This window comes from Rhipicephalus sanguineus, chromosome 4, assembly GCF_013339695.2.
Source record: "Rhipicephalus sanguineus isolate Rsan-2018 chromosome 4, BIME_Rsan_1.4, whole genome shotgun sequence".
Classification (NCBI taxonomy): domain Eukaryota; kingdom Metazoa; phylum Arthropoda; class Arachnida; order Ixodida; family Ixodidae; genus Rhipicephalus; species Rhipicephalus sanguineus.
Window position 1 is genome coordinate 182,471,758 of NC_051179.1, and position 17,449 is coordinate 182,489,206.

At 48.9% G+C, this 17,449-nt stretch overlaps 1 protein-coding gene across 1 annotated transcript in view; it reads left to right on the forward strand.

Annotated features, from left to right (window-relative positions):
• Positions 1-17,449, forward strand: part of LOC119390948 (sodium-dependent serotonin transporter) — a 256,502-nt gene that overhangs the window by 42,252 nt on the left and 196,801 nt on the right. The window lies entirely within an intron of this gene.

Consider the following 17,449-nt stretch of genomic DNA (forward strand, 5'->3'; position numbering starts at 1 on the left):
TGACAGCCGCCATTTTACGCACAATTCGCCAGTTCTGACTGGGTTTTATTCGAGGCACAAGACTTATTTCATGGTACAGCACGCGATCATCGGCGCATAAACGCATTCGACATTGGACGCCATCAGTTAAATATTCATTTTTTAACGGAACTGCATATTGGGCTAGATAGTGAGGATTTATAGTGGGCGAAGCGCGACAAACGTCTCTCTTGTGTCGTTCTCCTCTTTTCCGTCGACGTTTCTTGCGCTTCGCCCACAATGTATTCATTTTTTTGACACGCACGCGCACAAAATGGAAGAAGCGCGAACAAAATGTGGCACTTGACTGGACCGGGATAGGGGCCCCTCTTACAAGGCACACGGCAAGACAGTAGATGTGTGACGTAAAACAGAAACACTCAATATGTGCCATTAAGATAGCAATACAGCAAGGCAGTACAGGTTATCGTGTGTTTTTTTAGGACGAAATGCATTTAGCTCTGCCTGTCCGCGACCTTCAAGTGTCCTTGAGCCAAAATTGAGAGCCGCTATGCGTGCGCTCAAACGTGAACTTCTGGGCATTGGTTCGAGGGCAAAACGGGCTCATCCGAGCAACCAGTTCGAAGTGTGGGTGCTGGGATTGCTGCGTCCCGTCCGTAGTTAAAGCAAGGACGATGGAGGCTTCAACTCGCAACAAACAACAACAATTTATTTAAGGCTACTCTGCATACAGCGGGGTCGGTCCACGGACACGAGACAGAGAGGCGGCGACCATGGTCTCCGGCAGGAGCAATCGGCGAGCTCACGTGGCAGCATCCCTCCCTCCCTGCAGCCAAGGCACCTCTCTCCGTGCCGCTTTTAACCCGCTCAGATGGGCCCCGCGCACCGCCTCTGCGCAGCATGTAGCGCTATCTCGAGATAGCCGGTGGCGTGGTTCCCACAAAATGGCCCGCAACCCTTTGTACAGGACCGCATTAAGCGCCATAGTTGTGGTGCATCGACACAACGGATGGCTGCGCGGAAGTCTGTTCCGCGCGGTAACTCTACCAGCCGTCCGGCTACGCAGCGCGTCCACAAGACTGAGCAGGTGAACAGACGACCGAGGCGGAATAATAAAATGGCGGCGCAGTGCGAAGTGGTGGCCGTTCGCCTCGAATATTTGAAGTCGTCGCCGTGCACTGTGTGGCCTGTACGAAACTAACGCTGCTTTTTGTTTGTTACACTTGTGTCCTTAAGGTTTGACAGAGAAATATTTCTGGCAACTTGGCGCCATTTCCGAGAGCCATACTGAAACTTAGGGAGTTGTGGGATAAGTGAGAGAGGTTGATCGGATGAACGAAGCTTCGTAGAACCGCGGGCGCTAGAACATCATGAAGGCCATGCATTGCCAATGTTTAGCCTGCCCATCCCAACGTGGGAGGAGTCCACTGCGTGAGTCGGGTCTGTCAGGACTATTAATAAAGATTGACCAGTCAACCAATATTGCAATACATGAATACTCGTTCTATCTTTCTCTCTATTTCGCCCCGTTCACTGTCTCTGTAGTTCTCCAAATTGGGTGATGAGTATTTTTTTCACGTCGTGATGGCAAAAGGGCAATATGGCCAACTATCATCTCGGTATGCGAAACGAGTTGTACTAACAGGTGTTGTAGCCGACATCAAAAAATAGTAGTAGTAATAGTTAGGGAGTGGAAACTAGGCTCATTTCTTGAGACCCCATAAGGGCGCAGTCCCAACGAGCAATACTGCAGTGGGCTTCGAGTAACGAAACAGCAGTTCCTTCATTTCTTCTGAGCATGTGTGGTGGGATGCTGGCGATGCGTTGCACAGTCGTTTCCTTTCAATCTCGTGTGCGCGAGCTCTGCGGGAGTCATGTCGCACAGCGCGGAGAACTGCTGCACGAGATGCAAAAAATAAAAAGAAGGCTGGCTCTCACGTATTCTGCAGTTTATGTGAGCATAACATGGAAACCGGTAAAGCTGATTGGTCGTAGTTGATACTAGCCACACTACTAAGATTGGTATAATTCATGTTCACAAGGACACACCCCACCAAACTACCCTACACCCCGCTGTGTACTGGTGCATATGAACGCCATTGATTCCTGTCACAGTGTGAAATAATTCTTGCGCTTTGCCTAGCATATGCCGCCATGATGCGAGGTCACGCTGGCGCGTCGCAAGCAGCGTGATGCCATTTTCGAAGGAGGCGGCAACCCGCGCCGAGAAAACCGGTTCTCCGTGATTAGCTTTCCAACCAGTGGCGTTTAAAATAGCACAGGTGTGGCATCGACGTTTAAAAATTCGGCAGATCCCACGTAACATGGGAGTCGATGTTATGCGAGGCATGGGCAGGAAGGTGACTGTCGCAATGTTGCGCATTGAGCGAAACGTTACGGAATGACGCTAGAGAACTGTGCAAATGGTGTACGCACACACATCTTTTCAAGAGTAGCACATGTGTTCTATAACCAGTTGTTTAAAGTTGCTTAACAATGCCAACAGCAACATAGGTGTTACCAACACCATTCGCAATATTATTAGAACTAACAGACAATAATGCCAAGAAAAGTATAGGTGACTTTATTTGTAGTAATTAGGATATACAGGTGAAGAAAGTAAAGTGGACGAAAAGATAACTTGCCGCCGGCAGGGACCGAGCCTGCGACCTTCGAATAGGTCGGTCCCTGCCATCGGCAAGTCCACTTGACTTTCTTCACCTGTATATCCTAATTACTACAAATAAAGTCCCCTATACTTTCCTTGGCATTATTGTCTGTTAGTTCTAATAATATTGTGTCTAACAAAAAAACGAGCCTCTGAAAAGTAACCTTCTTTCCTTCAATACCAGACGCAGTAAGGTGAAATGTAGTGCGTACATTCTTCAATACTTGGATAGCGCAAATACGAATAGCACAATGAAGGAACACAGATGCACAGCACAGGCGCTACTCGGAAATAAGCTTTATTCAGAAGAGTTTCCCTAGAAGAGTTCCCAGTGTGCATGTGTGGAAGGGGTTCTTGGCAGTTCTTGAATAAGGTCATTATCACCGTGACCAGTGAGCACCAGCAGCCGGACAGGACTTCTTATCGGATCTGTTCGTGATCGCGGCTACGAACGGTCTAAGTGTAGTGAAGTGCGAAGTATTGTAGAGCTGGTGGAAACTGCGGATGGCTTTTACGAAGAAATGATGTATGATGCCTCCTGTCCTGGACGTGGCACCGAGGTCTTGTGATGCCCTGTCCACATCCAAGCCGTCTTTCATGCTGTCTAAGAACCAGGAGTCGTTGGGTTATGATAAATCAATGCTGAAGTAACCGGTAATCATGAGAAACATGGTCCTCTCGGCAGAGTTATTGTAGGAAGCACTGACCCCGGTTTCTCCGTAATCCACGTGGTAGACGTTGCGGACCACGTGAACGAGTGGACGGTTGCCCAGCGTCTTCCAGGCGTGCTGTGTCTTCAGCTCCCCAACTTTCCTTGCGTCGGCAGCTGTGGTGTAGTGTTCACGGTGCTCGGCTGCTGACCCGAAGGTAGCGCGTTCGATCCCGGCCGCGGCGGTCGAATTTCAATGGAGGCGAAATGCTAGAGGCCCATGTACTGTGCGATGTCAGTGCACGTTAACGAATACCAGATGGTTAAAATTTCCGGAGCCCTTCACTACGGCGTCTCTCATAAACGCTCAACAATTACTATTATTATCACTTTCCGTGTCGATGTGTATGTTCGCGGTTACTGCGTTGATTGAGACTCTGTTATCACCTGTGGCACATACCCGCATAACATGAACTCTGCTATGCGGGTATGTGTCACACGTGACTGAAGGAAAGAGTTTCATGACGTACGCGGCAAGTATTTTGCGTTATTCATGTCATTACCGTATTCTTCATACACTCATTCTATGCTATGCAAATTTTTGGTATATTACAACCTATGCAGACGACCGGGAGAGCGCCCAGACGTAGGCGGCTAGATAGATACGTAGATAGAAACGCCCAAAGTGCCTGAGGTTCGCTAAGAAATGTTTCGCATTTAAAAGGATACGCGTACAGTGCCTGGTATCTGCTTTTTGAACATCGCTGTTGGAATGACAAATCAAATTTCCGTGTACGAGAAGCTACAGCTTCAATGATTGTCTCAACAAATAGTAAGAAGATTATAGGAATGAATACTATTTGTAATTTGTTTCGGCTGTAACTAGCGTATGTAATGTACAATGGGCTGGCGGGGAGAGACCACACTTTTTTAACTTTTCGCCCATTGCTCTTGTGTTCTCGGCTCGTTCTCGCAACGATGCGTGGATGACCTCGTTTTTGAGCCCGGATAAGGGATGTGGCCTTAAGGTCACTTAAGGGCCGCTGACAAAGAGAGCTAAAAGTCTTTGTTGCTTAAAAGTTCAAAGCAGGTGTATTTCGGCTCAGTAAGCTTTCAGACTTGCGTGAAACGTGACGTCGCTTTTCATGTCTCACTGCCGCCGTGATGTCACGGCGGCAGTGAGCAGGCCTGAATTTTTTTTCCTGGGTGGCTTCGTCTTACCCAGCCCTAAAGGGGACCATCGCCCTATGGTCCCCTTTAGCGGGAGATGATGTAATCTCTAAATTCTCGCTCGGGCGTTCGGGTCACCTGTGACCCACGTTCTAAAGGCCTGGTAACCGAAGAGTTCGAGACCTCGTTTCGCAGAAATTTTGTCGACGTTGGTGTCGGCTTCGTTGGTTATGAGCAAAAAATCAGAATCGTCCGTGAGCGAGAATTCGAGATAGATGCAAAAAAAATAAATAACGAGTGCGAATTGAACCTAGGCCTTCTGTGTGGCGATCAGGTGTTCTACCACAGAGTCACACTGTTGCTCGGAACTGCATACGAAAAAAAAAAAACCCTTAAACAAATGTCACGTGACGCGATGAGTCATTTTAATGCATGTAATGGTGCGCTGCAGAAGCGTAGAATCGCACCGGTCGTCAAGACACGTGAATTGCAACACGAGTGAGAGGTTTATAGGCCCACCTGTTACAATGCGCTCGGACATACCTGAGCATCATCATCAGCAGCAAAAGCATCAACACAGTGAGCAGCTGCGTAGGTTCGCGTATTGCCTTAGGGACGCGTATTGGGTACTTGGACGATTGACAAAGGCAAGAATTATGACGTACTGGCCACTTTCTCACTGTGCTTGCAGTGGGCGTTCTATGGTAGTTTTAAACGGCCAGTGTTACTCGCACAGACGTTCCTTCCTTCCGAAATGGTGGAGGTCTCCACCGAGAAGCGAAGCGAGGTTACCGATGGAGAAGGCACGGAGCCGGAGTATGGTATCACGTTCTGCTCTTGAGGCGAAGCTCAAGCCTCCTGCAGCTGTTTTCGTTCGAGCCAAACGTCGCGAGGTTTATCCACGTACTTGTGTAAATTGAGCAGTTGCGCGTATATCGCGTGCTCACCAGGCGCAGGCCGAGTGCACTGGCATGTAAAGGGCAGCTCATGGTCTGACGTAACGTTGGTACTCACGTATGTGGGGTATGAAAAATGAGCCGCGCTCATGGAACACACGAACACAGTTCACGCCGTCGTGCAAACAACAAGCACCAACAAGTACAGACGGAATCACACTTGTCTAGAACGCCCAGCCGGCCGCATCAGCTGCCGTTTTCCGCAGAAATATGCAAAGACCTACGCAAAAATGACACCTCAGATACTCAAACTGCATGCTAGGCCCTTGTGCTATAATTCAAGCATGGACGGAAGTTTAAAAGGACAGACTGGTGGGCTAGTTTAGTGCATAACTCGGAACAGTGGCGCAAAAAATCACACAGACGGCAACAGAGCAAGACGGGACACACCGCTAAACTAACAAATCGGTGTTTATTCCAGGTGAGCGCATATGTATATGCACATGACACCGCGCGAAAATAAAAAAAAGAAGGGGGCGAGGGGGGCGAAGGAACATACCAGGCAATCAACCAAGCATATCACACAAGCGGCTGACGCGACAAAAATAGCATTTCCTTTTCTGATAGACGGATTGAAGGGCAACTTACCGCGTCTCTATGTTTTATCTCTGCCGCTTCAATAATTTCGCGCGTTAGTTGGTTCGAATTTCTAGCTATAGGGAATGCACACGACTGAATATTAGCTTGCAACCGCAACGTGCACAATGCGCAGCGAGGTGGCCTGACAAGGCGAGATTTCCCACATTGTACCTTTGTTCCCGCAAGCGACCATACATGCATCTGCCTGTCTGGCCCACAGATACTTTGCCGCACGTGAGCGGAATAGAATATACTACTACCTCTACACAGGAGACAAACGGTTCGCGGTTCTTCTTGTTGCACCCGCGTGGCTGGCGCACACCCGCGTTCACTCTAGCGCACAAGCTCGACAGCTTCAAAGGAGCAGATAGCGCAACATCAACACCTGCACGCTTCGCAATTTTTGTCAGATTGTGACTGATATTGTGAAGGTACGGGAAGACAACAACCTTCTTTCTTTCATGCGTAACATGGTGAACGGTATTACACTCAACTTCCTTGGCATTTTTCAGCATGCTACCTGCTACAGTGGTCAACATGGCGGTTTCTGAAAGCGGTAGCTTGCAAAAATCTGTCGCGTGTTTTCTCCAGCAAAACTGAAAATATTGACTATCGATGATCCTTTTCTGATTTCCAGTTCACGCGACGCCATAGAGTTCTTAAATGATAATGCTAGCGGCAACTTCACAGCATTTTCGTTAGAGATAAAGGATCTGTATTATTCGATTCCGCAAGATGAACTCCTCCATTGTGTGAAAACCGCCATTGATGCTTATGGTGTCGTAAAGTTCCACAATGAAGCAGGTCTTACTTCTGACAAGTTCTTAGAACTTCTTAGATTTTATCTTTCTTCGACGTTCGCCTCTTGGGTTGACTCGAACTTTATTCAAAGAACTGGCTTATCAATAGTCTCTTGTATTGCGCCCTATTTAAGTGATTTGTTTTTGGCCCATAAGGATCGGTTAATGCGCTCTCGGATGGTGGGACAAGATGTAGTAAGGATATTGCGCAATGTAGAAGACTACCTTGTTTTATTAGACTCTGACTCTGGTTTGCCTGCCGACGTCACATGTGCTGTTCGTTCTGTTTTTAATGAATGCCTCAGGCATCTTGTTTTAACATTTGAAGCACCAGTTAACTGCTCCATCAGGTTTTTAGATCTCACCCTCCATTCTGCTAATAAGCAGGCATGTTGGTGTTACGAGCCGAGAGGCAAAAAACCCATCCTTCCATATTCATCAGCTCATTCCAAGCTGGTCAAGCGGGGTATTATCAAATTGTGTTTCAATAATGCCCTTGTGAAGTGCTGCCCGCATTTCATTCACAAAAGTTTGAGTAACAAAGTTAAACGGTTGTCAGACGCGCGTTACCCGTGGCATGAGTTGACCGCTGTAGCAGGTAGCATGCTGAAAAAAGCCAAGAAGGTTGAGTGTGATACCGTTCACCATGTGACGCATGAAAGAAAGAAGGTTGTTGTCTTGCCGTACCTTCACAATATCAGTCACAATCTGACAAAAATTGCGAAGCGTGTAGGTGTTGATGTTGCGCTATCTGCTCCTTTGAAGCTGTCGAGCTTGTGCGCTAGAGTGAACGCGGGTGTGCGCCAGCCACGCGGGTGCAACAAGAAGAACCGCGAATCGTTTGTCTCCTGTGTAGAGGTAGTAGTATATTCTATTCCGCTCACGTGCGGCAAAGTATATGTGGGCCAGACAGGCAGATGCATGTATGGTCGCTTGCGGGAACAAAGGTACAATGTGGGAAATCTCGCCTTGTCAGGCCACCTCGCTGCGCATTATGCGCGTTGCGGTTGCAAGCCAATATTCAGTCGTGCGCATTCCCTATCCGCCTCGTGCGCTGCTGCCTTGAGCTGTACTGGTGGGGCCACCAACGGCGAACGGTGGCTAAAGGTGGATACGCGCGGCTCATAGAAGCCGTGGGCAAAGCGCCCGTTACTCGCCGTTTTTCTATTCATTTTTCATTCTGGTTTGATATTTGTACTGCCGAGGCTGCTCCACTAGACAACCATGCCGTTTGTTACGGCGATTGTTCTATATTATTTGTTTTAAATTGACAGGCCCGTTTTTTTATGCGTGCGCGCGACGCACTGCGTACATTTCTTACGTGTATGTGTCCAAGTTGTTTGCGTGATCTGTTAACAAAGATGAAATAAAAACTGTAGCAATACAATACAGCATTCTTGTTTTATTGAACACCCCAAACAGTACAACAACAATGAATATTACGGCTGTATGCCTGCTTAAGAAAAGCACAAAAGACACGCGTTTTTATCTCCGCCCAACACTCGTAGCACTCAGTTACGCCAAGAAAACCGAAATCTAACTTGCTGAACGTTTTAACAGCTGTCACACAGCTGCATAATGCGTGAAAGTACTTTAGTAAATGACCAACAAACATTCACACAGCGTTTTTTTTTTTTTGTTCACAGACCGTGTCAACATATGAGAAAGTTCTAACTGCAATGCAATAACATATTTCGGAATATCTAATCACTTTCACCATTGAAGCCACAATCCTCTAACACATGCGCTTTAAATTTAGCATGGCATTACTCAGACTTATATAGCAAATGCGCACGCATGGCATTACTCAGATTTATATAGGAAATGCGCACGCGTGTACTGTATCTCGAATGCTAGATTCTCCTTTGGTACGTACAACTCAACATAAAATGCGACTCTAGAAGTAATGTTCGTGGAGTAGCGAGCATATAGAAGGGCGACTACTTACAGCTTCACTTACCTTTGCAAAAACGGTATTCCAATTGCAATTCAATATTAACCGACGCAAGAACGATAACACACTTGTTGCACACAGGCGTACCAGGTTGACGCGCGAGGCCAAGCGCGGTATTTTAAGTGTAGCACAATCGTGCGCGTACAGTACGCTAGACTATTCTGGCACAATGTCGTCAAGCTTGCAGTCACTTCAGCGGTTCCCACGATGTAGCACCAGTTGACCTCCTCGCGTCATCAAACTGCTGCGACGCCAAGAACTGCACAAACAGCTGACTTGGAAAAACGCGGTCTTACAGGAGGTCATCTTGTCCAGCAACCAACGGACAAAAGTACACAACTGAGGCGTCTGAAACATTGCCGTTGATGAGATGGGTTCATTCAACGAAATCAGGGTTCATCGTCCGACGTGTGGCCACCGCCTTACACAATATTAACGTTGCAACGTCCAAGGAAGACGCGACGAAAGCGACGAGCCCAGTCGGTCTTGTCGGGTGCACTGTCGACTGCACAGTGCACAGCGCGCGCTCTCACGGCCACCGAAAGCAATAAAAGAAAGTGGAGAGAGGGGTCACCTGGAGCCAACGTTACCCTGGAGCATGGCATATCGGTGGAAGCAAGAAGAGATGTTTGCATCGTCGGTGTGGCGTATTGTCGAGAGATGGCGCTAGTTTGTTTTCGCGCAACGGAATCGCAAACTCCATTCAAAATGCATGGGATCCTATGGGGGGTTGGGAGAGGGTGCAACCGCCTCAGCTGAGCGGTGGCGCCACCATACCAGCGCACGAGGCGGATAGCCAGAAATTCGAACCAACTAACGCGCGAAATTATTGAACATAGAGACGTAGAGATATAGAGATAAAACATAGAGACGCGTCAGCCGCTTGTGTGATATGCTTGGTTGATTGCCTTGTGTGTTCTTTAACCCCCCTCGCCCCATTCTTTTTCTTTCCGCGCGGTGTCATGTGCATATATATGCGTTCACCTGGAATAAACACTGAGTTGTTAGTTTAGCTTCTAGCTAACGTGAAGTAGCAGTTGCGCAGAGCAAGAGCGCCCACGGCCACGCGCTCCACCGCTCTAGACAAGTGTGATTCCGTCTGTACGTTTATTAACCAGTTTGACAACAGCGAGCTCGCCGACCGAAACTAATATAAGTAGTAACACGCTAAAAAATTACAGCATCTCCCGCTAAATTTGACCATGAGGGGATGCGAAGCCGGAGCACTTTCACGATCGCGTTCCGTTGGCGTTCGTTGGGCATGCTACAGACCTCACGTCGTGGAACGCGCAGAGGAACGCTACGCGCGTCGTGTCTTCCCTGGCGGTTAATTCTCACAGGGCCAGCGGGGAACGCGGTTGTCAGGCGCGCGAGGGGGGGAGTGTAGGCGAGAGAGGGAGAGGGGACGCGCAGCCGCTGGCGCTCATCGCGGCGTCGCGCAGGTGAGGGGCGCACCATCTCCCGCTAAAGGGGACCATGAGGCGATGCGAAGCAGCGTTTCGGCATGTCGAGCCCGCGTTTCAGAGGGGGAGTGGAGAGGAGCTGTGTGGAGAGAAGGTACGTGGAGATGGTTTGCGCATGCGCAGTAAGGGTGGTCACGCCGCACACCACCACCACCACCGCTTTGAGCTCCGCTATAAGATACTTCGCATCTAATAACCAGACGCATAATGACAATGTAACACACACAGAACATAACACACACAAAACACAGAACACATACAATGTACCGCGAATACGGTGTCGCCGACGTCCGCCTCACCACGAGGAGTGCGCGGGATCGAGGCGCGGAATCGCCCCTATCGACCCGCACGCCAGAATCGTCCGTCTACGAACGCTGCCAAACCAAATAGAGAGAAAGTGGTCCTTCATAACCTCGCTTCCAGGCAAGCTGCGCCACTGCGCACCACTAGAGTGCCTCGATACGCGCGCCCCCGCTTAGAGTGGTGTCAGCTTTTGAAAGGGCAGGTGCGGCCTCCTCGGCCTTGGCGGCAGCGTGGGTGCCATTTTGACCCTTACGCCGGTAATTTTTGCGTGGCGCGCGTGCTGTTGTTAGGTCGGTGCTCGTTTCCGTCCAGTCTTTTGTGCTCACTACCGCCACCATGGCCGGGTGTTCCGTGCCGCAGTGCACCAGTCATTTCAGGGACGTTGGAAGTTGTATCGCTTTCCAAGAGACCCGAAAAGAAGGCTCCCTTGGACAGTAGAAATCAAACGTAACAAGTTAGATCCGACGAACACATTATCCATTTGCAGCGTAAGTTTCCAGCTGGTGTAGGCTTCCAAAGCAACGTCGAGCGTCGCCACTGCTCTTATCACAACTGGGAATATCCACGGCGCGTCTCCTTTCGCCACAACACTGCCGCCCCCGCTTCCGCGCACGCGCAGAGCTTTCGGATTGCATCTGTGGTGCGTCACAATGTAATTATTGCTGACTAACAGTGCTCGGGCCGAATGAGGAGCGCATGTGCGCACGTGTCCAAGCCGCCGCCGCTGCCAAATCCGGCGACAAACCGCCTTCACCGGCAGCATCTATCCCCAGTAACGCATAGCTCAGCCGCGCGAGCGTCGCGCCCAAACTTGATCTTGGGTTCCCTATTTCTAATGGTCATGCAAACAAAACTTCTGCGGGCATGAACCTTGCGTAAGAAATGGACACACTTATATCAGTTGTATGCTTAAATGATTTTGGTTCACGTGGGCATGTATCCTGCATCTTACTTCGTAAACATTCCTTACTGCACTTGGTTGGTCCTATATCTTCCTTTGACTTTGGTTTGGCTATCTTTTGGGATGTGAAATGTATCATGGAATATCATAATAGTAATATCTAGGGTTTAACACCCCGAAACCACGATATGATTATGAGGGACGCCGTAGCGGAGAGCTCAGGAAATTTTGACCACCTGGGGTTCTTTAGCCTGCATTTAAATGTAGGCACACGGGCCTTAAACATTTCCGCCTCCACCGAAAATGCAGCCGCCATGGCCAGGATTCGATCCCGCGACCTTCGGGTCAGCAGTCGAGCGCCATAACCACTAGAAGACCTCGGCGGGTTCTTGTTTTCTATATTGCTTGCCGTGGTTTAAGTACGCCTTCTGCGTTGTCTGATGCCGATGTATGTATGTGTGCAGTTAAATTTTTCTTATTCTTCGCTGTTTCTGTGTTTCAAGGTTACCTTTTCGCCCTGTCCTAAATCAATACGCTGTTCTTGTTTTTTTTTTCAATCATGCACGATCACTGTGAAGCGACTAGTGGCAGTCCTCTCCAAGTTCTGCCATGGAGCACTTTATTTGTGTAATTGCTTAATTGGTTCTATCAGCGCAGTATTAATGTGCACAAATAAATAACATGTACACTCGATATTATTAGGGGGAACGGCAGGCGTTTACATAAACACACGCACGCACACACATACAAATTCAGTATTACAGTTCTTTGAGCAAGCATAATTTATTTATTTATAAACAAAGCTCATACAGGAGTGTGCAGACAAACAGTAATCGCGAAGCGTCTATACAAAGAAGGCGCATGGAAACAAGAAGGCGGGGCATTGTGTAAAGTAGACACGCTATGTCAGCAAAAAAAAATTCAAGAAAGAAAGTCAAGTTGTACAATGAGTACCTCACGGAAAACCAGTTAATACAATAAAAACTCACAGGGTCCCTTTTATGAATTCATTGAAGACGACTGGAAGGCGAAAGCCTTCCTCTTCTCAGATTTTTGCGCACCTAGCGTGGCTTCGCATTGCCTCCATGATCTGCTCACTTTTGACCAAGCTACGATGTCATGTGATAACGGCATCATGTGACGTCACGCCAAATTTGGTGACGTCATCACGTGACGATGGTTTTTTGCATCCCTCGTCCCCGACGCCGCGGTACGCTGACGCCGTAGACGCAGGGTGCCGACGGTCAAATTTTGCGTTTGAGGCATTTAGTGCTTTCGCCTTAAAGGGCCCCTCACCAGGTGACCTAACGAATTTTAGTTACACATTGCAAGTTGTTGCGAGCCCAATAAAGAGCATTATGCCGCAAGAATTTTTCTAATCGGTCGGTTAGAAGCTGAGAAAAACAATAATTTGTAGCGGCGCGAAACCATGATGCGAGGAGGCGAGCTGCAAACCCTCGCCGCTCGCCCCGCGTAGCCTTCGCAAGCCAAATCCCTTCCCTGCCCTCTTCGGCACGCGAGCGGAAGGATCACATAACGCATACGCATGAACACGTCATACGCACAGAATGTCACGAGCGCATGACGCGCCCGAACCAGCCCGAGCCCCCGAGACGCGAGCGGTGTTGTGGCGGCGTTCTTTGCGCTTCATCTCTGCAAGTTATGCCGAATGCGCCCTCGCCGATCACTTGGCTTTCAACCTATTACTGAGCACGAAAGCTGCAACATTTGTACGGACGCGAGACTAGCGGTATGCCGCATGAACATCTAGTTAGACGCGGGAGGATAAATGAGCCTAATGAGCGCTGGAACGCAGTAGAAAATTAGTTTCGTTGTAAAGGGTGGCGTCTGCACGATGCGCAAAGCGCGAGAACACGAACGCGTGCGAAACGGAGGTAGATTAGCCTCGAATCTTGCTGCGATTCGCAGTAAAAATTAAAAAAAAGAAAACGCACACATTCCGGTTGTGTGTTTTATTATTGCTCTCAAGTTTTATTCATCCATTCAAGCAACAAATTAGAAAAACTACGCGTCGTGTCAAATAATTATCGCAGTGTCACGTGCTACTGTTGGCGACGTCAGAGCACACTCGTCTACGTAGAGGAGCGACGTCACAGCACTACCATCTACGTAGGGCCATTCTCTCATGCACGTCATCCCCTCATTCTCTGGGCGCGTGGACGCGAGAAGAAGGGCAAGCAGCGTTCAGCTTGAAATTTGACCCATTTACGCGGCGCGTAGCGTTGCAAATTTTGGCAGACGTAATGGTGAACGCCTAGTGCATGGATTGCGCTCGTCAGCTCAAAATTGTCAAACCTGGTGAGGGGCCCTTTAAAAAAAAAAAAAAAAAAACGCCCGCCTCTGAGGTATGGTGGTTACGGTGCTCGGCTGCTGACCCGAAAGTCGCGGGTTCGATCGCGGCCGCGGCGGTCCCATTTCGGTGTAGGCGAAATGCTAGAGGCACTTGTACTGTGCGATGACAGTGCCCGTTAAAGAACACCAGATGGTTGAAATTCATGGAGCTCTCCACTACGGCGTGCCCAATTATCATATCGTGGTTTTGGCACGTAAAACCCCAGATATTGTTATTAATAAAAGAGACAAATAAACGGGGCAGTGTATCTGCCGCACGAAATGCAATACAGTATTGGAAACACTCAATAACACCTGCATGCAATCGGACACGCAAAAAAAAAAGAAAAGCTGCAGACACAGAAAAGAAACTGCAGGTACCTAAAAAGTAGGAAATCCGCACAGATACTGCAGGTATGCAAAGCTTTACGGCGCACAACACAACAACGTAATGGTCGGTTTGATAAGGACTCAAGGTGCAACTCGAGTGCCGATACGAATGCGGCCAGAAATTGTGAGCCAGAAGTTTCAGCAATAATAATGATAAAGAAGCTTTCATTTCATTTTAGGAGGATATTTGCGCCATACTGCCCCTCTGCCCTTTATCCTGCGTGCAATATGTGTAATGCGGCTTTTAATAAAGGAGAAAATGTTTTGTAAACTTCGCAAAATAAGCCACCTTAATCGCGCTTAGGTAGCTTCGCAGCGCTAAAATGTTTGTGTTGAAATACATATATTGCTGCTGCTGCTGTTGACATGCATATAAATACTTTAAGCGGTTGTGTACTTGTAATGCAGAGTTTACGAGAAAATAAAGTAAGGCTTTAGACTTAACTCCGTCGTTTCCGGCGTAAGGCAGAGGATCCGTTTTCAACATAACGGAGTCTACGTCAACATCTAGTGCATAACACGTGCACGGGCCGTCAGCTTACATGAATTACATGCTTCCTCAATAAACATCTAGGCAACAACAGCACTAAAAGCTGTCCAAGCTTCAAAACAAGAAAAGAAAAAAGTCACAGTTTCGCCGCAAGGCCGAAGCAATGAATGCGATAGCAAGAAACTAATGCTATATGAAGTGAGGCTCGCCAATGGATACTCTCAGTTTGAACAGAGCTCTTGTTGCAAAGGCGGCCGAAGCAGCGAAGGAAACTAGCGTGCTTCAAGTGTCGAGCTGTGACACTTGATAGTTCGCGCTCATCTTCTGTTTGTTCGTTTAGCGGCGCCCCTTGAGCTCGAGTGGCATTCGTACGCTCCGTAACATGAGCGCGGACATCACGGTGAAAGTGTGAAACATCCCTCTTCCCCTCAGCACAAGAAAACCGCGCGAGCAGACAGCGGAAGGGCAAGGTTCTCCCTGCGCAAGTATAAGAAGCGAGCGAGCTCGCTGACGACATTTAAATGCGCCTGTCGCGCTCCTAACGCCATCTCGCTGGTAATAAAGAAACGCTTATAAGCGCAGCCGTCTCTGAGTCCGTCCAGCGGTAAATGATGTGTATATAACGCTCGCCGTTAGCTACGTGGAGGATCTGTGTTTCGTGGCGTAGAGGCTAGCGCCACTCGCTGCGGAGGAAGAGGTCCCTGGTTCGATTCCCCGCTTCGGAAGCATTTTCCTGAATTATTTTTCTTTGGGGCTTTTATATATATATACATACTTATACATATACGGTGCATGACGGCGGCGACGGCGACGGCGACGGCAAAATCCAGCCGAGACTGTCCATATAATTGCTATCGCAATAAAAAAAGCCCGCTAGCGTATACCTATTTCCGGACGTATCCGCGCACCACAAGCGCGTTGCGTAGCGCGTTTCGCATGCTGCCTAGCCGCGGCGTGAGGGGCAATGGCGGCCGTCGTAACAGACGACGCGGCTGTCCTCACCATCAGCGGAGCGCGCGGTCATCAAGGTGCCCGAGACACCTCTAGAGTTACCGTATATGCTACCTTTAGGCAGCAGAGTTTCACATCTGTTTTCCAAACGCCGCTAGCAACCAAGCGTTGCGGAGAAGCTGACGCTCGGGCCAATTTTTCTATTTCTCAATGGCGCCGCTGCAGCGAACTGGATTGACACTAGTCATTCACAGTAAAGTTAATCACCGGTCTTCAACACGCTAAACCTATCGGTCGGTGACCCACTAGGCATGTCGCCTACAAAAACGGAGTGCGTCTTCGCCGCATAGCTGTGGTTGCTAGCCAGACCTATGCGCAACTCTGCTACCTAAAGGTAGCATATTGTCACGTAGTAGAGACAGAATGCACTCAACCAGGTAGTAACAGCATAAAAGAAACTGAAGGGGCTTCTTTATTGAGCGAACTTGTGCCCACACGAAAGGAAAAACTCGGGATAACACGGCCGCGTATAGCCAGCCGAAAGAAAACCCCGCCCAACAACAACTGCACCGACACAGTCCTACGCAAATCCGAGAAAAACGCTCGCAGGCCCTCCTCGCCCACTCGGCTGGACATCGGCGCCTGCGCAGTACATATTTCCTTGTGCCCCGTTTATCTCAAACGGGGCGTCACCCTAAACCAAGGCATTCGCTATCAATACATACAAGATAGCATGCGGCGAAGATAGCCGCTTCGTACAGTACTAGCACGCGTGGCAATATATAGTAACTATACGCACCACTAAAGACACTGTAACGAGAAAAGTGCCGCATTCCCTTTCTCTTCGCCGCCGCGCCCTTTCGGCGGCTTCGCCACATATAGGGTCCAGCTCGCTCGCCTCGCTAGTGTCTCCCGGCCGCCGACGCACGGCGCTTTGGAGAGCGACTGTTTTTTTAGCCTCAGAAAAGCTTGCAAGAACATTACGACATCCCGTATCGTTTTGACACCTGGCTGCTGCGCTTTTGCCTGGCTGCTGCGCTTTTGGGTGCAACAAGCGGCGGGAAACAGGCAAAGCCCTCTTTGCTAGTCCCAGCGGGAAAAAGGATGCCAAGCGAGGAGCTATGTGGCTGCACATAATACGGCGGGGAAAATATGTTCCCACCACTGATACCCGCCTTTGTGAGGCAAGCGTTTCATTGAGAATTCGCATATGTTGTTTCGGGGAATATTTGCGTCTCCCCTAGCTGCACCAGTGCAGCTTGTTTCGCGTGGTTGCTACAGAAAATTCATGCACAAAAACATTGCCGGCCAGCTCCTTAATTAGTTTGGCGCAAAATTGACGCATTTGGGCTGACATATAACGATCAGAGCGCCATGAACACTGACTGTGAGAAGAGGTTTATTGGCGGTGCGTTCCTGTGTTGACGCTTTGAACAAACACAGCGAGTCGGGGCAGATCATGCACCGTCCAGAAAGATGCCAGCGACCAGCAGCGCGAGGCGAGCGTTGGCGATACTGCTGACCGGCGACACGTCTTCTTCTTCACAATTGCAACAGATTGGTATTGCGTGACGTGACTGTATGACGAACATAAATAACAAGTGGTAACATGAATATAATGGCACGCATGTAATGTAAGGCATGATTTACATGCTACCACCTGTCACTAACGTTCGTCATACAGAAATATCTCGTCATATCTATTTTGGTATCTAGGCATTTCATTAAACGACCGCGAGCGCCCCGAGACCATCTCATGTTTTACATTGCATGCCTGTCATGATTTGCACGTTATAGCCAGTAACCTGTGTTCGCCATACACTTTTGTCACGCCATAACAAGTT